The 21,421-nt window shown below is 36.8% G+C and overlaps 1 protein-coding gene across 3 annotated transcripts in view; it reads left to right on the top strand.

Annotated features, from left to right (window-relative positions):
- Positions 1-21,421, top strand: part of NRG3 (neuregulin 3) — a 402,582-nt gene that overhangs the window by 167,278 nt on the left and 213,883 nt on the right. The window lies entirely within an intron of this gene.

Genomic DNA, 21,421 nt, shown 5'->3' on the forward strand with positions numbered 1-21,421 from the left:
GAGTGCTTTGTTTGAAAGTGGATATTTTTGGATTTAAAGATTGATGGAAATCTACTTATCATCAACAGAATATTCCTGAGATTTTTATTTTTAAGACTATGCTGGTAATTTTTTCTCATTCAAAATGGTCATGCTTCTGTGACCATTTGTTTCTTCTCTTTACTTATGTTTTCACATGACATCTTTATTAAACTGAGTCAGTAGTCATGGAAAAAATCATGGCTTTTTCTACTTCCAACATAAAACGTTACAAGTATTTTTTTTCTCAAAGTAGCTGTGTGATTTTCAGTTTTAGAAGTCTCATGAGCTGTTAACAAAGGAGCTAAATCACTCATCTAGCCAGTTTTCATTGTCAGAATATTAAAACTGGACAAAATGATACAACTAATAGCAGGGAGAATTTGATATATATGATAAGCTTTACTTACACTCATGAATTTAGTTGCTAATTTATTTGAACACAACCACTTTAGTAAATTGTATGGATTGAATTTTGAAATATATGGAGGAGCGTATTTCATAATAGAGCTGTCTTTGGTTTGTTGTTTGGTTTTGATACTGTCAAGATCTTTCCTGTTTTCTGCCTTTATCAAATTCTTATTTGCTGTGATTCTAATGCTTCAGTAGGGCTAATGATTTGAAGCTTTTCCCCTTAACAAACCAGAGTGTTGAGTTTTCATTGTTTCCAGCACAGGGAATTTTTTCATAGGTTCTTTTGTGTTATACTTCCACAGGGAAATAGGGGTATCATTTCCGAATATTGCTAGCTCCCATGTGTAAAAGATTCGTATTGCTTGTATGAGTTTCAGGCATTGACACGTTCTATGGGAATTAAACATCTGCTTATTTCAGGGTTACTTTGAAGAGCGCAACACGAAAAGACATGTATAAGGCAATAAAAATTCATATAGCAAGAGAAGACTCATTTTAAAATTTAAAAGCTGATTAAACTAGTTATAATGTTTTGTTTAATTCTGTAAGGACCTTCAATGAGCAAGCAGCAGCTTGTTCAGAATTGCTTTTATGATACTGATGTGTATGTCATGAGCAAAGAGAAACATTTTAATTTGACCTTGAAATTCTTTATCTCTACCTTGGTAACTGTATGTCTCCTTGTCAGGGCCAGTGCTGTAGTGAGTAAGATGCAGGTGTTTTTTCTGTCTGTCTGTAGCCTAGAACCATGCTCTGAAATAGCAGCTAGAATATACATGTATAGGAAAGTATAGTATTGGTGTACTGTATTTGTCCTCTAACTAGAGGAAAAAAAAAAAAGGTAACTTTCCTAGAGAATAGAAGGGTTATGGAATTCCCATTGCAATTAAAAGAGTCATTTGAATACAGAATTATAAAAACTTAGAGAGTGAATTAATACTTTGTTCTTAGAATTAAGCTGCATTGTGTATTCTCATTGGGAGTTGGATTTTACATCTGTGCTGGGAACAGAGTACCAATTTGCTGAAATGGGAATTTGCCATGTGAAACAGCTGCAGATAGAAGACCTTGATGTAGCAAAAAACTTTCATCCCACTTTGTTAAGTTTAAGGAACGTTAGGAGATGATAAATTGAGGCAGTTGTGCAGTTTTTGCCAACCCAAGCACAGCAACCCTCCCCCTCAAAACAGAAAAACCAAACCAAACAAAAACCAATCAGACAACCCAGAAACCAAACATAAAAAGACATTTGGTAGGCATTAATAAATACTTGAGTTACGTTGTGGACCTGTTCTGTATTCTCGTGAACCATACTGTCCATGTAAACAGTTTCAACTGGCAGTTTAGACACCTTTCAGAGTTGACAAAATTCATGATATTCAACAGTAGGAGGAGATAACTCCAGCAGTTAGTAATCACATTGGCAGCTGGATGTTGTAGAACACTGTAGTTATAAAGCTTCATAACTTTTTCCTGTTTTGTGAGATACATGCTTTAGCTAGTAGAAACCTGTAATCATGGAGTGTGGGACAAGCGTGCACCATTGGTAAAGGGCAAGAGGGGGGCTGTGTTGTAGGAGACCACTACAAATACAGTAAATGAGGAGGTCTGAAGTAGCCCTGCTTGTGCATCTTCTGTTCTTAACACCTACAGGGAGATGTCCTGAAGTCATGGGATTTATTTATTTATTTTTACCTTAGTTAGCAACTGGAGGAAGAAATAAAGGAATGGTTTTAGTTTCAAATTCTGTAATCCCATTTGCATTTGGACTTTTACATTTGAGTCATTTTGTCTTGGTAAAAACTTGCCTGGGGATGTAAAGTGACAGAGTTCACCCACATGGTTAGGTGACAAACAAGATAGGCTGACTGTTTTTTGTGCTATTTTAAACGTGTGACTTCAGTATTTATTTTGTGAATGGTTTAACAGAAGCTTGTTTTAAGGATAGGGGAGGTCAGCAGTAGGGAAACTTCATATTTAGCTCCTCCATATGCTGATTTTTCATTTTTATTTTTTTCCCCTGTTGCTTTCTTGAGAATTTAAGCTGAATGGTAAGGATGCTTTTATTTGTTATTTACAGAAAACAGATGAAGCACACTGTCAACACTGATGCATCAGTGTTGAATTGGTTATTACATGATGCAGGCTTTAAAAAGAGATGTTTAGTTTTTATCTGTAGAATTTCATTTCAAAGACCCTATCGCAAGTGACTCTGGGTTTTGTGGGTTCATTGGAGTTTTTGTTTCATTTTGTTTTTTTGGGAGGCATGAATCCTTTTTCTTTTTTTCTTTTTTTTTCCTTCTTAGACCCTTCATTTTCTTTTGGTTACCCATTTAGGACTGGAGAACAGTAGATGAATGAGTGGCAAAAATTCGAGGGGAAAAAAGGATTGCACTGTAAATTTCTTTTCTGAAGGAAGCCATTAAAACTATTGTGTATGCACTGTAAATCTTAGTGTTGGCAGTGAACTACAATGTATTTTATAGATTTGAGTACGTTGGATAAGATACTCGTAGAATCATAGAATAGTTAGGGTTGGAAAGAACCTTACGGTTACCTAATTCCAACCCCCTGCCATAGCCAGGGACACCTCACACCAGACCATGTCAGCCAAGACTCTACCCAGTCTGGCCTTGAACACTGCCAGGGATGGAACCTTTACAACGTCTTTGTGCAACTTTTTCCAGTGCCTCACCTCTCTCACAATAAAGAACTTCTTCCTTGTATCTGACCTGAACTTCTTGTGTTTAAATCCATTACCCCTTGTCCTGTCACTGCAGTCCCTAATGAAGAGTCCCTCTCCAACATCCTTGTAGGCCCACTTCAGATACTGGAAGGCTGCTATGAAGTCTCCATAAAGCTTCCCTTCTCCAGGCTGAACAGTCCCAATTTACTCAGCCTGTCTTCATATGGGAGGTGCTCCAGTTCCCTGATCATCCTCATGACCCTTCTCTGGACTTGTTCCAACAGTTCCATGTCCTTCTTATGTTGAGGACACCAGAACTGTACACAATATTCCAAGTGGGTTCTCACCAGAGCAGAGTTGAAGAGCAGGATCACTTCTTTCAACCTGCTGGTCATGCTCCTTTTGATGCAGCCCAGGATACAGTTGCTTTCTGGGCTACGAGAGCACACTGAAGCTGGCTCATGTTATGTTTTTCATCAAGTACAACCTCCCCCCCACCCCCAAGTCGTTGTGCAGGACAGTATCAAACACTTTGCACAAATTCAGGTAGGCCATGTTGACTGCTCTGCCCCTGTCCATCAGTTTTATAGCCCCGTCTAAAAAGGCAGCCAGATTGGTCAGGCATGATTTGCCTTTATTGAGGCCATGTTGGCTGTCTCCGGCCACCTCATTGTTTTTCGTGGTTTCCAGGTGAATATGTTCCATGATAATGCCAGGCACAGAGATGAGACTGACTGGTCACCATGTCTAACTAACACTTTCCCCTTCCTGAAAATAGGGTTTATAGTTCCTTTTTCCAGTTGTCAGGAACTTCATCTGTCTGCCATGATTTTTCAAATACAATGGATAGTGGCTTAGCAACTTCATTCCTCAGGATCTGGGGATGGATTTCATCAGGTACCATGGACTTGTGCACATTCAGGTTCCTTAGGTGATTTCAAACCTAATCCTCTCCTACAGTGGACCTAAGGTCTTCATTCTCCCAGTCCTTGCACTTTTCTTCCAGTACTTTTGTCCTTTGTTCCTGTCCTTGATCTCTCCTTCACTAAGTAAGCAGTATAAAGCCAGAATAAATTTTCTAACAACAGAGAATGAAACAATAAACTCAGAAATGCACAGCAAGCAAAGGATTCCCAGTTAACCAAATTGCAGCAGGCTGTACATATTCATCCAAAGAGCCCTTCTGTTGTTATTATCCTAGAGATTTCTGACTTCGTAGGCCAACCTAGTTTTGATACATCCATCTTGTTATGGTAAATTTTTAGCTTGTTGATCTTGCTCATTTTTATGCATAAAAGATTCAATTTTCATAAATAGTTGACAAAAAATATGCCCTCATTGCTCAGCTTCGTGTAAAATTTGTCATGAGACTAGAAGGATTTAATTCTACTTTTATTGAAGTCCAATTTGGATTAATGTTTATCTACTGTCAGATTTTACTGTGAGTCTTTTGCACAGTAGTACCTGTAATCTAGGCATCTCCGTTGCTGTCAGTAAGAGCAGGAAAAAGAGGTCAAAACCAAACTGGACTATAGCATAGCTCTAAGTATGGCATATGTAATGTGCACTTAATTGTAAATTAAAAATCTAAGCAGAGAAGAATATAATTGCTCTGGTTTAGTTACATGGCTTGCTACCTAGGCTTTTGCAGTATAGACATTTTAAAATACCAACTACTCCATTTTGTGTCTTCCCCCCAGTCTTGTGTTACAGTGATACTTTTCCAGAATGCTTCTGACATGGGAATAAAGCAAACCCAGGAAATTATTAAATATTGAATAGCATTTAATAATAAAACATTAATTGATGCCATATTATTGAAAAGTTAGTTTCAATAAAAATAATCCCTTGCATTAAGCTGACAACATAACATGCAGCTAGAAAGAATTTCAAGGAGGAAGAAAGCTGTACTTAAAATTTAGGATATGTTCCATGTCAAGGGCAATCAACAGATCTCCTGTTGTGAAAATTATTGGCTTATAAGCATAGCTGTAGCACATATCTAGACTATATTTGCATAGTTGCACATGTAGCTGGAAATGTTTCAATTTTTACTTTCATGTTTGCCTTAGAAAAGCAGAGGTGAACTTGAAATACCACATTAGGTAGCTCCAAGCTGTTGTTAAGCAACTATATTTTAGTTTAGATACCACATTGCATTATTATTACATCACCTTTCAAAACTCGTGGCTGCCTTCAGCCGTGTGGTTGCTTCTGTTATCTCAAATGGAATAACCTGTCTTCCTAAAGCATTGTGACTGTGATACTCTTCAAAACGCAGGCCTGTAGGAAGTCAGGAAGCATAAATTCTGGTCAAGATGTCTGTCACACAGACTGCACATCCCAGGGTAGATTATGCTTAGCTATGCTCCTATACTCATATACTCCAGACAGAAATAGTAAACAACAAATAACAGCCTTTCTTTCTTTGTGCAATATTAATAACATATCTGCAATTTGACTACTTTTCCTTTTTTTTTATTGGTAAACCTCGAACTTTCCTTGATTAGTTTTTTAAATTTCTTTTTCTTCATACAAACCCCACCCAAAAACTCCGTGCCCCAAACCCAAATTAGTTCTGCGTTCTCTTTCAAGCTCCTGCTTCTTGAAATGTTAGGAATAGGTTGCATGACTTACTGTTACAGTCTTGGTTTATCCTTTTAAAACTTTTGAGATACGAACCATGAAGCAAAATGGGTTCTAAACCTCAAAATGAAATGGTATAAAGATATCCATAAGACTTGTACTTGTTACTTAGGTGTCATCACTTTTTTTGGTATTACCTAGTCTTACATAGTTTTTACTCTTTGGTCTGAAATGTTGTGTAATTGACACATAAGGTTTGAGCTCAATTAAGTAGAATCAGTTGATCAGAATAAAAACTGAACTATTTTGTCCAACTACTAAACTTCACCTACATAAACCCAGTATTTCTAAGTTATCTCTACTTGTTTTCTAGTAGTCCTCTAAAATTAAAACTGATATAACAGTTCAATAAATAACAAACAGGTCTCAAATTTAAAGACTGAGCCTTTAACATCCTTCCCTAGCAAAATAGTGCAAGAACATATTATGTGAAACGCACACTAAACACAGCTCTATTCTGCTAACACCTGATTCATGCTTTCATAATTAAACATTCAGAAGATGGAGACTCTTGAGAAAGCTTCTTGTCAAAGTACTTTAATGATTGATTAATTTTCACAGTCTCAACACTCCATTTTACTGTGGTTTTTATTTACAGATTTTCCCCAAGATTATTGCTTTTAGAAGATATTTACCTTCTTCAATCTTATGTGAATTCTGTGGTAGAAGCTTGAAAACTATCTATATATGCAAATTGAAAGTCTTATGAAGTTCAGTTTCAGGTATTTGCAAAACTGAGTTTTTCAGTGCAGCAGTTTAACAGTCTATATTTCAGACATCATAATGGATGTTTCCCTGGATGTGTATAAAAAAAATCACCCTTTACCATAAAGGATAAATTAATTTCATGGTAAAAAGAAATAAGAATAAAATAAAGCTTTGTATTTAGTCATCATTTTAGGTTTCTATTGAGATGCTGTGGTGCATGTTTGCATGATATTTCAGGTTTCTGCTGAGCACCTTAAACAGGACAGATTTTCTAATTATTTCCCTTTGAAAAACTTTGATTGCTTAACAGTGTAATTGTTGGTTCCATTTCTGTCTTTTGAAGTCAGGAAATCTACAATTCTACAGGAGTGTAACATAACATTCAGGTTATGATGAAGATGCACTTCAGTCAGAGCAATAAGGTTAAAGCCACAATACCATACACATAAAATATATGCTCAGATATTTAAATTATACACTAATTTAACTTAATTCATCTGTGATTAATTTGATTGAAGAAAATATCCATAAAAAATAAAAGAGAACTCGTAGTAAATTTCATTTTGTTTGATAAGCTTATTCAAATTAATATTCTTCCAAGAGTTTGAGGAAGAAGAAGAAATAAAGGAAAATTTGCATAGCTATGCATTCAGAGTCAATGTTGAAGCCAAGAGAATGAATATGTTTTAAACTCATGTCAATATAAAAGACTGAAATACTGTGGAATTCATTTCTCTTTCACAGAGTAAGAAAAGACTAGTGTAAATCCTTTTTCAGTTAACAAGTATTGGGACAGCATAGTTACAGGCTTAGAGCATCCCCCTGCCTATTTTGTTTGTTTGGTTGTTTTTCATTGTTTTGTTTTTCTTTAAGCCACATATTTGTAATTCACAGATAATAGCTGTCAAATCATACAGTGTTAATTCTTTCATTTATGTATATGCACAGTTATTTTGCAAACAGAAGTATAATTTCTTAGAACAACCAGTAATGTGAGTGAAACAAAAGTATTTCTGGAAGCTTTAAGTAAACTCATTTCTTTCTGGTGAACTGAAGAGAAAGGGACCTAATTCATGTTCCTTTGCATTTGGCAAGATCCCTTCATTTGGCTGAAGCAAGAGATTGGCTATAACCTGGATTTTCAGTAGAGAGAAGTAATGAAGATAGTTGCCAGCTCATCAGCTGAGGTAGCCTTTTCTTGAAGCAGCTAATAATTCTTGGATTTCTTGATTTGGCACCTAAACAGGAGATCAGGAAGCAGTGCTATCCTAGCATTTATTCTCATGTTTTACTAGCAAGAATACTTAAAGCTGGTGGAATCTGAATTTTTATCACCACCTTTTCTGAGCCTACACATCTTTTGAAGCTGTCTTGTCATAATAGGTTAGCAAGGCATCTTGATTGTAAAGCACATCTCCACTGGCAGAGATGACTCAAATCTGTTCTATTATAAAATACAAAATTCCGTGAAAAAAGTTTATTTGTTCATGGGAGAAACTGTCTCTTGTTTTCTAAGTCTAAAGCAAAATAAAGTGACCTACACAAAGCTATTACTCAGTACATGCTGCCTGAAACTAAATACAAGATAAATGCAAGGTATATTCTGAAAATCATAAAAAAAAAAACAAAACAAACGGAAAAGTCCTTTCTCTGCAGAGGAATATTCCATCAATTGATAAGAATTTAGTGTGCGTCCCCACCCCCCCTTGCTTTCCAAAACCTGTGAGTGAATAAAAAAGATTGGGTAGCTTTTGTAGTATGCACAAAGTATTTGTAGGAGAGAAAGCCTTAAAAAGTATGGGTGCAAATTTCAAATGCATATATTGCATCTGTCTTGAAGCTAGCATATGCAAATATTCTGTCATCAAGCTTTGCTTTTAAATTAACTTGGAAATGAGTTAGGGTTTCTGTTGTTGTTGTTCTTACCTCCCTTAGGCAAGAAGGAATTTGTGAAGTGCATAATGCAGGCATCTGAAATATCTCATTTAAATTCTCATCCTTAAGTACACTGAAAGCAATAGCATTTCCAATCTAATCCTATCTGCAGATACTCTCCCAGAAGGTCTGCTGGAAAAATCTTGCTAGGACAAGACAGGAACTCTGGACAATTGAGTTGTTTAAATAGAAAGAAATGCCAGCTTTATCAAAATGCTAACTATCAAAACTTTAATCCACTAGTTCTCTAGGTTAATCTAAATGAGAAGAAGAAACCAACCCACCTGTTTCCTTCATCACTCACTCTGCAAAGTCCTTCCTAGGACCTTAAATAGGAAGAGGGGAAGTGAGGCGAAAGTATGTAAATTCTGTGCTGTTATTGAAACTGAAGTACCTAAGGAAAGACAGGCAGGTAAGCTGTATCCATTAATGTAGTGTTTAGGAGTGTGTAGATTGCTTAAATCTGAAACAAGCTTCTTGAAATTAGTCCAGTGCAGAGAGAGAGAAACTCTTTAAGCAACCTGCCAACAGGACCTATAAGAAATAGATTTATATAAAGTGTATTCAGATATCTCCAGAAGGTTGTAATGAAAGATCTTTAGGGCTTTATTTGTGCCTTAGCAGCTCCTACAGTAGACAGCAAACTGCATTCTTTAGAAGAATTATGCTGTTGAAGATGGCTAGTGTCAGAAGCGTAGATTAATAACCTGACTCCTGCTTGAATTTGAGGACAAACTCCAGGCTGCTTAAGATGGGTATGATATCTTGTTAATTGTATTATTAAAATAGCAAGGGTGTATCAACAAAGGAATGAGAAAATCAGAGGTTACCTCTGGAATTATTTTTGAAGGGCAAGTTTCTGCTATAAGTGACTAAGGCCATATACAAAATTAGTTAACAGTGGAAAATTGTTTTCTAAAAATTTGCCTGTTTTGCTGTCTGGATTGTTATGGTGAACATCATGGAGATTATTATCAGTCAACAGGTTTATAATGTCATTTACGTGCACAGCTATGACTGGAAAAAGTGAGATCTCAAAGCATTACAGTTTTGGAAGTTTTATACAGGGATACTATTCCTGTAAATCAGAAAGTTGTTTGCTTGGGGGGGGTGTTGTTTTTTGTTTGTTTTTATTATTTTTTCTCCACTTACATCTTAATATTACTCAAGTTCAATACACAGTAGCCAATTTAGAGGGAGAAAAGCATTAGGATCATCTTCAGAGACTTTTCAATTAGTTATCTATTAGATAAGGGTAGAATGTGGTTCAAGTGATATTTAAGCGTTTTAATATATTTAAAATACATATAAAATATGTAATGTGTATTTATTTCCAGTGCCTCACTACACATTCTGATCACTTCTAAAAGTTAAACATTCATAGCTTGTCTTATGTGTGCACAATTGCGTCCTAGACTGATTTGAATAGGAAGGTTAGAGTTGAATGAGATTTGAATCTTCTGTTGTGTGTTATATTAGAATATCTTCTGAATAATTAATTTAAACAAACTTATAAGTATTACAACTGTTTATGCTTTTCTTTCAGTTCACTGTTCTACTAAGTCTTGTCAATCTCAGTTACAAGGGATTTGTGCTTATTTGGGTGTATTTGGACATCCATTTTTTCCTCTTTTCTTTGTGTTCTTAATTTCATGCATAAAGAAGCAACTTAAAGAGCAGCAGCTAGCGTAATTAGACTTAAAATGATCACCTGTCATCTCTTGCTGTCTTATTCCCTGAAAACCAGAAATTTTATATTAGTTGTCCAACATGAAGGCAAAGGAAAAAATGACTAGTAGTAATATTAAGGGTGTGGGGGCTTGGAGTAAATTTATCTCAGAAATCTTTCACTTTGAATTGGAGAAAACAGAAGCAAGCTCCAGAAGTTTTGTATGTTTTTAATTATGCTAAATATTTTGTTCTTGCTTTGTAGGATGGAATCAGTTAGATGATTTTAAAATATGTAGTCTTTTTCTGTTTCTCTACAGGTTCCTCTCCCTTCATGTTTTTTGTTTGCTTGTTTGATTTTTTTGGGGTTTTTTTTGTGTGTGTGTGTGTGTTTCTTTTGTTTTTTCCCTTCAAATTAAAAAGGCGGTCTTTACAATGAACATTTGTTAGGTCTTTTTTAGTCTTATTTTCAGTTATTAGTCTTAATTTTCAGTTATTACCATTAATGAGAATTTTCTTCTCTTTAGTGTTCTGTTATCTTTGGTCAGTGTTTGATAGGATCATAGAAAAGTGGGCTCATGAAGGATCTGGGGATGTCATTCATGGTCCTGCAAAGCCAGACAAACTTCTGACAGATGTTTGACTTAGTCTGAAAGATTTCTCTTACTGGGCGTTTTATTTGGGCAATATGTTTGGGTGATCTTTTGTCCATTGGAAGGCTTTTTTCTGAGGTCCAGTTTAATGCTTTTTTAGCAGAAGTTCAACCTGTTCACCATGGAAACATTACCACTTTCTTTGTAACTTCTTTTTACAGCTTATTTAAATTTATTGATTTCTCCCCACAATATGCCTTCTGGAGGCTAACTTCTCCAGTTTTACCTCAAACTGATGCTTTTCAGATCTTGAATTCCGGATTTACAAAGTTTAACTAAGTTTAACTCACAATAAGGATTTTACAAAGGAATTTATATCACTTTTGGGGCTGAAGATGAAGACTGGTTCAGGCTTGTTAGTTGCTGTTGGCTGCATCCATGTAGATTGCCCATGTAGCTGTTATACCATACTTTGCAAGTACACCACAAAGCTTACTTTGGACTAACACTGTCTATGCAGTGCAGGATCAGCTGTTGCTATCATTATATCATGTTGCTATAACATAAAAATGCTTACTAATTAGGAAAAAATCTTTGCAGTCCCTAAAATATTTGAAATGGAAATGCAAAAAGTAATAAAGATGGAGTAAAGAATGAGTGTATGCAGTAAAATACTTAGGAATATTTTCTTCAGAAGCTCTTGGGAATCACTTTTATTTTCTCAAATGAAATTGTTTACAGTGAGAATTTGAGCTTATTAAATCAGTGTCAGCTTCTGTTTGAACAGGTTTTTTTGTTTGGTTCTCCACTCATTCTTCTTTTTGAACCAAAAATACTTCTTTTTTTTCCTTTGCAAAGGGAAAACCAACAGGGTTGTGACTGGTACTTAAAGCTCAATGGTGACTGAATCTAACTCAAAAACGTCAAACATTCAAATCCCGTTTTTGCCTGTAGGCAAGATGTGTTCTTCTGCACAGTGGTAGCTAGTAAAACAATTCATCTGTGTAAAAAAAAAACAGCAAACCACAAAACCAAACCCTCGACAGCTATTGTGGAATGACAAAAAAGGACAAAAGGTAAAATCAAAACACTGCCCTTTTCTAACTTCTCACTAAATTCTTAAAGCACAAAGATGTGTAATGATGACTCCTAAGTATCCTGTAGTAGGTTTTTTGTATGCTCCAAAGTTATATTAGCCACAGGAGATGACCCGCTGTTATCTTAGTACTACATGTGTAGTCATCTGTTGATTTCCAGAGTGGTCATCCCTGGAGTAAATTTTTAACTCCCTGTTATGTTTTAAATCTCCATTAACGCGGAATCAATTCTCATTGGAAGCAAACATGAGGATTTCCATATATCCTAACATCCTGCTAACATCCTGTTTTCTGTTCCATAGTTTAGCATACTGCTTCTGATTTGTGCATATGCTGTACTAGATCATGTACCAAACCTTGTAACTGAGGAAGTTGTAACAACAAATTAAAAGTACAAATAGGTCACTATACACATTATGGATGTTTAATACTTGTCAGAAAATCCTTATGGTGTGATTTCATTGCTGTGTCTGCTGGAAGGTATCAAGACTCACCAGAGCTTTAGTTGAGTATCTTTAAGCAGAGCTTTAATTCTGAATAGAGCCATAAAACTTTATTTAACATGCATATCTTAAACCTCTGAAGACTATCACAAACAAATTATGCCTTATTTTTAGGAACAGTATTGAATGTGAAATCTAGCTTTAAACTGCTGCTTTTAAATTCTGTATTTTGAACATATGAATAGACGTTTGCTTATTTATTTTAGTTTTATTAGAAGGTGCAAAGGAACCACTGGATATTAAGTATAAATTGATTGTTAAATCACCATGTTCTAGAAAGATGACCAAACATGAGCAGAACTTTGGACTTGATAAGTTACAGTATTTACCACTGTCTTAGCTTTGAAATAAATGCAAATAGAAAATTCAGTGTCTCTGCACAGATTATCGCATTCTTAACTATTGTCTTCTGCTGATACTGGGTCTGAAAGGAAATACGTTCTGATCCTGACTTTATCAGGATACTGATATATGCTGCTTTCTGCATGCCTGCAGTTCTATGCTTCTTTATATCCTTTATTCTCCTGGCGAGGACCTGCAAGTGCTGCAGTTCTCTCCTGGAAGGTGCAAAGCCTGCATAGTTTAATAGCATTGGAGCTGGTGTATAAATTTTCTGCAGTATTCAGCTGATTCTCTAGCCCTGATTAAGGTGTTCTGACTCCATGCTGGAACAGCAATAATACAGTAATAGCAGTAAAATCATAAACTTTGGGTACACAAAAAGCTACTGGATTTCTTTTGCAACAAGCTGAAATCACACGATTTTAATTATCCTTTCAACACTGAATGATAATGGCTACATTAGGGTTAATTGCAAGGAAATACAAAATTTACCAATTTTGTCATTTTTTTGGTAATTTTTCATAAAAAATATTAGATGCATACATACAAGTTAAGCACATTAAAATTAATACATGAAAATTCAAGATAAGCAATCACAATATCTAGCTTTCATGGTAACAGTCTTTTGCTCTTGGAGCAAAATATAGTGAAACTGTGAAGGTTAGACAATATTAAAATTTCTTTATTAAAAATGTCCTTAAATATGGATAATTTAAACATACATACTCAAGTAAAAGCTTGAATTTCATGTATTATTAGATATTGTAGTCAAGTCTGTAGTTTCTAGTCTTTATCTAAATACAATTTGGAGTCTGAGCTGTTCTATGAAAAAAAAAGTATATTGTTGTACTTTTATTAAAAGTTAAAGAAATTATATCAAGAAAGAAGACTGGGTGTAAGGTACAGTTGTGTGCTTGGAACAAACAACAACATTCTGCAAGGTATATTATAATGCATACTGGATGTTATATCCAAGCCATGTGGGATTGTGTTTTATTTTTAATGAAGCACGATCTGTATTAAAAGCCTTTGTATTTTTTATATGCGCGTGAGAGAATTTATCATCTTGATTTATGCTTAAAACTTTCTGAAAACCCTTGTTCTGGGTAATCTCTGTGCAGTGTTTTTTATTGTTTTTTAGTTGATACACTTGCTTGTTTTTTCACAGGAAGCATCTTGCTTAGAGTTTAGTACTTTGACAACTGAACAAATCACTAGTGTCATGGAAACTGAATACTTTTGAACTGAACAGATAGATACCTTATAACTAAAGGGCTAGCTAACTGAAAGGGCTGAAAGATGGTAGCTTCTTTCCATCAGTTACTGTGTATTTCTTAGAAAACAGTTCTATTTGGTCTTTTTAGTCAATGTGTAAAGTTTTCTCAACAGGCAATTTGTCTGTACCTTTCCTATTCTATGATGCTTCATCCCAGTTCTGGGGGGGTTGGGGGGGGACGGGGTTTAATTCTGATTTCTTAAAAGTAAGGGTAGAATAATAATACAACATTTAAAGTGAATATTAGGAGGCTGGAGTTGATGGGGTTACTGTGGCAGACTCTAACACTTCAGAATGGAACTTTGTGCAGGGGCTGCACTTGAGTCACCCTGCCCATTTACTTCTGCAGTTCTTCTTTGTGTGCCTTTCTTCTGGTTCTTGTATTTTTACATGCTTTCTGATACCATTCAGTTAATGGTGAGATTCGGACTTTCTGGGTCTATTAACGTTTCAGAAGTCTGGAGGAGGGCAGGGTAAAGTGCACATATGATCGTAGTCCTGGACAGAGCAATTCTAGCGGATTGCTTTCAGGAGCAATTTTCATATATTTTCTTAGATTTCTCAACTGTAACTGAAGCTCCTGATAGAGCTCATGAGGATGACCAACTGTTAAAAATGAGGTTTTCTGTAATTCTGTAAGGGGAATACAAGCAAAACCCTGAAAGAAATTTCCATCCCCAACCCCCCTAGCTGGAAGGCTTCATTTCAAACATTGTATTGCCAAATTTATAAGAAAAGGTGGGCAACATTGCCAGTGAAGACTGTGATTGCTCCTGAATGGGCATGGTTAGGACAACAGCGTGACTGTATGCTGATCATCTTTGAGGACTCTAAGAGGAAAAGATGGAGAATGGGAATTTTGATGATTTACTATGCAGACAACATGGGGAACTAAAATAGAATGTGATTAATAAGCCATCAACATTTAAATAAGCCGAACTGCTTAAATATAGAGGGGTGTTTTTGTATGTAAGCATCATTGAAGTCTGTGTGCTGAGGAAAGTTACACGTAAGGAAATGTTGTCCATACGTCTGTGGTATGACTTTCCTGCTAAATTGCTTCTGTTTCAGTATGATTCACTAACCAAAAAACAGTGCATAAATCTTTGGAACTTCATGTTACTGCATTGTCCAGGGACTACGCAACTTTTGTCTTATTAGATCAATGGCCCATTCGTTTTATAAGTCATTCAACATGTTGCAGAAGCTTTCAGCTACATGCACTAAATCAGTTCATATTACTGAGCAAAAGAAGAGCATGGCATTGCAGCTGGTCTGGCAAAATATGTATCAACGAGATATTGATCTAGTGTGATAGAGAAAAGCTTTGCTAAAATGGCCTCAAAAAAGAGGAGCATTATCTCCTTATTGCAGTATTGGTTCACATTGTACAAGATGATGAAAAAAAGGATAGTAGTATGGCATAAGGGAAAGTTTTAGGATTTTTCCTTTTCTCCATTACTTAGACCATTTTGATCGTTTCATTTGCAAAAGAGATGTGTGTCTCATTGTGGGTATCCATAAAGCTGATAACTAAGTATTCGGGGGGGGTATTATTTACTGTTTTGCTATTACTGCATTTGGAATAGGGCTGGGAGTTTACCTCTGTATACTGGATCCTTAAAATTGCTCACTCTTGTGGAACCAGGAGTTCCTAACTTAGCAAAACAAAGAGCTTCTGTCAGAAAATATTGATTTCCTGGAACCAAATATTTGATTTGAAATACCTCGTGTTCTACAAAAATCCTGCTATAGTGACAGAAGCATTCTTTTCTGGATAGTTGTGGAGGGCTTATGGTTACTTTTCCTTCCTTCCCTCACAAAGTCTCCTGGATCCTTCATCTACTGATTCTGACTGGCGTGTCCCAGAGGGCAGGACACTCCAGATTTCGGCCAAGTCTGACTAGCTTTGTAGGTTGTGTTTGTCATTAGCACCCTTGCACAGCTACTGTAGCATCTGCTTTTCCAGGTTCTGCACTACGTAATTTTGCCAACATGAATTTAAAGAGTGAGAAACTTGCAGAGAAGGATGCCAGATGACTAAGAAAGATTTCTCCTTTTAGCATAATAGTTTGTCCTGTTGAATAGTAAAACTAAAAAATAAATGTTTTGGACAAAGCCGGACATTTAAATTCGAAGAGAAGTTATTGCTACTATGTTTTTTTTTGCACAATAAATTGTTGGCTTGCTATTTAAGGACAGAAATAGGGTTTATATGTTACTTGTGATGGTTAAAAAAAGAAGTTCACACAAGAATGGCAAAGATCATACATCTGTTCTAAAATACCTTAAAATTAGTATGCTGTTTCTGAGAAGAGTAAGCCTGTAGTAGACTGTTCTCATACCTACGAAAAAAAATCACAGTTTTATTGTGAGATCTGCTGCTTTTCTTGAATAATTAAATTGTTGAGGTACCTGACTGGTGCTCCCCAGTCAGGTAATGAGTGCCATCTTGCTGTAGAGAGGAGGTGCAAATACCACCTGCCATTTAGGTAGGGGTGAATTAAAAGGCCAAACAAAGCCACTCATAACTAGTATTAAAGACTATGCTATTATATTTATCAGAGAAGGGCATCGTTGAGAGTCTTGTATCCATGGTAAAACTCACCAGTATATGCATATACCAGCAGATCAATGCAACTTTGTTTTTCTATTGTTTCTAACATAGTGAATTAATTTGGTTCTCTGCATTGCTTGTAAAGAATAGTTAGTATTCCAACTTACAAAGCTTGTCATCCAGTTTAGAAAATGAATCTGATTAAATGTAGAGCTATTGATTACTGATTTGTATGTTTTTGCTGTTTTTAGAGTAAGAGAAATCAGTGATGGAAGTTCTCTAGGAAATCCATGGCAAGTGAACCCTTGTGAATGATCCTTTGCAGACTGATGTAATACTTGACTCAGGAAAAATATGTTTGCCTGGGGAAAAAAAGACAGTACCCAGCTACTGGTGGAAGAAACTTGCTAGTGGTGAATATGCTAAGTCTTTGCTTTGGGTCATGCTGACGTCAGTCATCTCCTAGGGTGAACATCAAACTTTAAATAATGATCCTAATGTGTTTAACATTTAGCCCTGTGGGGTTTTCTAGCTTCTGAGCCATAGTTCAAAACATGTAGTCATGATGTGTAACACATAAAAATTGTCTCTGCTGTTTTTTAAGGAAGAAACACCTGAATAAAAATCAAGAGGTTTTTCAAAACAATAAGGAAATGAAGATACATGGGGAGTTTGACATTTTTCATAAGCCTTTATTTAGTATTTCCTTTTAATGAAAACATTAAATGCGTGCATGGAAAATTACACATCAAATACTGTTCAAGTTGAGATTGAAATTGTGAATTGCATAGAATCCTTTAGAGCACGTGTAACAGCACATTCTGTTTTATCAGTGATTCAGCAAAAAAGGCAAATATCTCCTCTCCCCTTGCCATTGTACATCAAAGTAATTACATGTGGGTGCATCGTTATTGTATTTTAATTCTGACTTTAGAGCAAGAGGGTGAAGGCTGTAAAGAAATACATCAATATAAGTGAGATAATGCTTTTCATAGTCACAAGAGTTACTTCCTACAGGTAGTTTTGTAGTAACTTGCAAAGCTGAATTGGGTGTATGTCTAGAAGATCCAGCTACTGCATACCCTTTTTATTTCATGTGTCTCATATCTGCCAGCCCAATTTTGGAAAATCCTTTGCACCCCAAAGTTACAAAGAATTAGTTTATAATTAAATATTTGGAAATAAAGGCTGTGAAGAGCAAGGCATACTGATCTGATGCTGTACTTCACTAGGCTCATTTAGTGTCTCATCCACTCCATCCTGTCTCCTCTTCCACAAAGAATGCCTGACTATAGGAAGCCTTTTTGACCTAACTGTGGAGCTGATTGAGAAAGATCCATGTTTGCACACAGCTTTTTCTGTTCTTTTATTCAATTGAAATGAAGGTTTAAAAACAGAGCTGATTCAAATGACTGTTCCACACCTATTGTACTATTTCCAAGGGTGTGATTACAATCCATCTTGTTTAAAAAAATCGATTTGCTGTATGTATTTTATAAACCATTTATGACTAGGAAAGTTCTTTATAAACAAATATTAGCATATTCATATTCTTTGCCTCCTTACAGAGTTCATGTTTCATATTTATAACCCAGTGTCCTGGTTTTGGCTGGGATAGATTTAATTTTCTTCTTAGTAGCTTCTACAGTGCTGTGCTTTGACTGAAGTCTGAGAACAATGCTGATAGTGCACCGATGTTTTTAGTTGTCGCTAAGTAGTGCTGACTGGATTGGGGACTTTTCAGTCTTTCATGCTTTGCCGGTGAGGAGGGGCACAAGAAGCTGGGAGGAAGCAGAGACTGGACACCTAACCCAGACTAGCCAAAGGGGTATTCCATACCACAGCACGTCATGCCCAGTGTACAAACTGGGGGGAGTCACCCGGAAGGGACTAATTACTGCTCGGGTCGGGCTGGGTATTGGTTGGCGGGTGGTGAGCAGTTGTATTGTTCATCATGGGTGTTTATTGGGTTTTTTCCTTTCCTCTTTTAGATTTCTATTCTCTCCCCTTGTTATTTCCCTTGTTATTATTATAATTGGTAATAGTAGCAGTATTATATTGTACTTCAGTTATTACACTGGGTTTGCATTCTGTCGATTCTCCTCCCCATCCCTCTTGGAGCAAGCGGCTGCTTGGTACTTACTTACCAGCTGGGTTTAAACCATGACACCCAGATTAAAAATTTCCTATCAAGAGTATTTTTTTCAAAAAACTTTTTAATCTATTTTTCTTATAATTTTGAGTGGATAATATTACAAGTGGCATATGACCAGATATCCTGTTACTTAGTTTTAGCAATAATTTAAGCTTAACTTCCTTGAAAATCTGAATTCATGTCAAAAGCTAATAGCATGCATGCAGTCAGTTGGTGCTTTTGCTGCTGGTAGTGCATTAGCAGTGTGATCAGCATGTGACATCAAACTGTAATTAGCACTCACATATTTGTATTTCTTAGATACTCTTATGTATCAGGGTTTTTTGCACAATAACTTAGTCTCACACTTCAAATGAAAGTTGGAACAAAAATATGGTGATTTGGCAATAATAATCAGGTATTCTAAATCATAACTTTGAAAAATATCTTAATCAAGTTGAAGATGGTTTTATGTCTATCTAATGTAAAGCTATATGCAGCCCGGTATCTATATAATGGTAGCAACAGAAGCTAGAGCTGGAGGTAATCATAAGAAAGGTTTTGTGTTGGCTTTCTGCAGGACAAAACCAATTCCATGAAAAAAGGTAATATGTAGATGTGTATACATGGCTTTCTCTAAATATTATTTTATTATCCTAAAACCAGAAGAATATGATGCTAGCCCTTTGAAATCTCAGGTGCAATTACTGGTTAATCCACTGTGAGGAAAATACCAAAAACATAAGTCACATTTGATGCTGAGGTTCTAGGAATAGCTATGGAGTGCATAACCACTTGATAGAACATACTCTTTTCCAAAGAAAACATTCTGTATACAAGGGCAAGGTGTGCCTATCACTTGTTTGAAAACCAAGCCTTAAAAACTTACAGGGAACTTACAGGAAACAAGTACATAAAAATGTAAGACAAGTATGCAAACTTATTAGTGAGGAAGAATAATAAGTTCAATATAGAGAAGGCTAAGAAGGAACTTCCCAGAGGAAAGAAAGTACAATAACATCACTCAAGGCCTTTCTTTTCTACTGAAATTGTAACTTCGTGAAATAGAAAAGCTAATTGGTAGTATTCAGCGTTGTCTCCTTAAATTATGGGGAATAACTGGTTAATGAAATGTGCATGTTTGTGATTGCAAGGTGGGGATAATGTAGGATAGAATTGTAGAATTATAGAATAGTTAGAGTTGGAAAGGACCTTAAGATCATCTAGTTCAAACCCCCCTGCCATGGGCAGGGACACCTCACACTAAACCATATCACCCAAGGCTTCATCCAACCTGGCCTTGAACACTGCCAGGGATGGAGCATTCACAACCTCCCTGGGCAGCCCATTCCAGTGCCTCAGCACCCTAACAGGAAAGAATTTCTTCCTTATATACAATCTAAACTTCCATGTTTAAGTTTTAACCCGTTACCCCTTGTCCTATCACTACAGTCCCTAATGAAGAGTCACTCCCCAGCATCCCTATAGGCCCCCTTCAGATACTGGAAGGCTGCTGTGAGGTCTCCATGCAGCCTTCTCTTCTCCAGGCTGAACAGCCCCAACTTTCTCAGCCTGTCTTCATATGGGAGGTGCTCCAGTCCCCTGATCATCCTTGTGGCCTCCTCTGGACTTGTTCCAACAGTTCCATGTCCTTTTCATGTTGAGGACACCAGAACTGGACACAATACTCCAGGTGAGGTCTGATGAGAGCAGAGTAGAGGGGCAGGATCACCTCCTTTGACCTGCTGGTCACGCTCCTTTTGATGTTCAAGGGGGTCTCCTGACCCGCCTTCTGCATTCCTTCTAGTTGGGATGCAACACTCCTGAGCTTGTAGCAGGTGATCCTTGAATATTAACCATGAGTCTTGGGGCCCCCTGCCCTCTAGGGCTATATCCCATGGAACCTTGCTAAGCAGGTTCCTGAAGAGCCCAAAGTCCTCTCTCTTGATGTCCATGGCAGTGAGCTTGCTGCACGCTCTTCTCACTGTCTTGAGGACCTCGAATTCGACCATCTCATGACCACTGCATCCAAGACTTCCCTGGAGAGTCACATTTCCAACGAGCCCTTCCCTGTTGGTGAGCACGAGGTCAAGCAGGGCACCTCTCCTTGTCAGCTCCTCTATTGCTTGCAGAAGGAATTTGTCTTCCACACAATTGAGAAATCTCCTGGATTGCTTGAGCTGGGCCATACCATCGCCCCAACAGGTATCAGGGTGGTTGAAGTCCCCCATGAGAACAAGGGCTTGTGAGTGTGAAGCTTTTCCTATTTGTCTGTAGAGTTCTTCATCCACAGGTTCCTCTTGATCAGGCAGTCTGTAACATATCCCCACAGTAATGTGTCCCATCACCGATTTCCCCTTAACCCTGACCCACAAGCTTTCTTTTAACTGATCACCTGTCTCCAGACACAGTTCCATACTCTCCAGCCTATCCCTAACATAAAGGGCAACTCCCCCTCCCCTCCTACCAGGCCTGTCTTTTCTAAAAAGCCTGTAACCTTCCATTCCAACACTCCAGTCATAGGAGCCATCCCACCATGTTTCTGTGATGCCTATTATACCATAGCCCTGTAGATGTGCCCACATCTCTACTTCCTCTTGTTTGTTCCCCATGCTACGGGCATTTGTATACAGGCATCTGAGCTGAGCTCCAAATGAAGCCGGATCATTGGCTGGAGCGGGTAGAATATCACTACATTGCTTAGAGTATTTATTATAGGTGCTGGCAACTGGAAGATGTAGGAAACAGAAGCAACGACTAGAATGTTGTGTGTTTGGTTTTCTGTATGTACAGCTAAAATAAAAACATCATAAATTAAGAAACAAAGATATAATCTCTTTTGGA

The sequence above is a fragment of the Melopsittacus undulatus genome, chromosome 4 (genome assembly GCF_012275295.1).
Source record: "Melopsittacus undulatus isolate bMelUnd1 chromosome 4, bMelUnd1.mat.Z, whole genome shotgun sequence".
Lineage (NCBI taxonomy): Eukaryota > Metazoa > Chordata > Aves > Psittaciformes > Psittaculidae > Melopsittacus > Melopsittacus undulatus.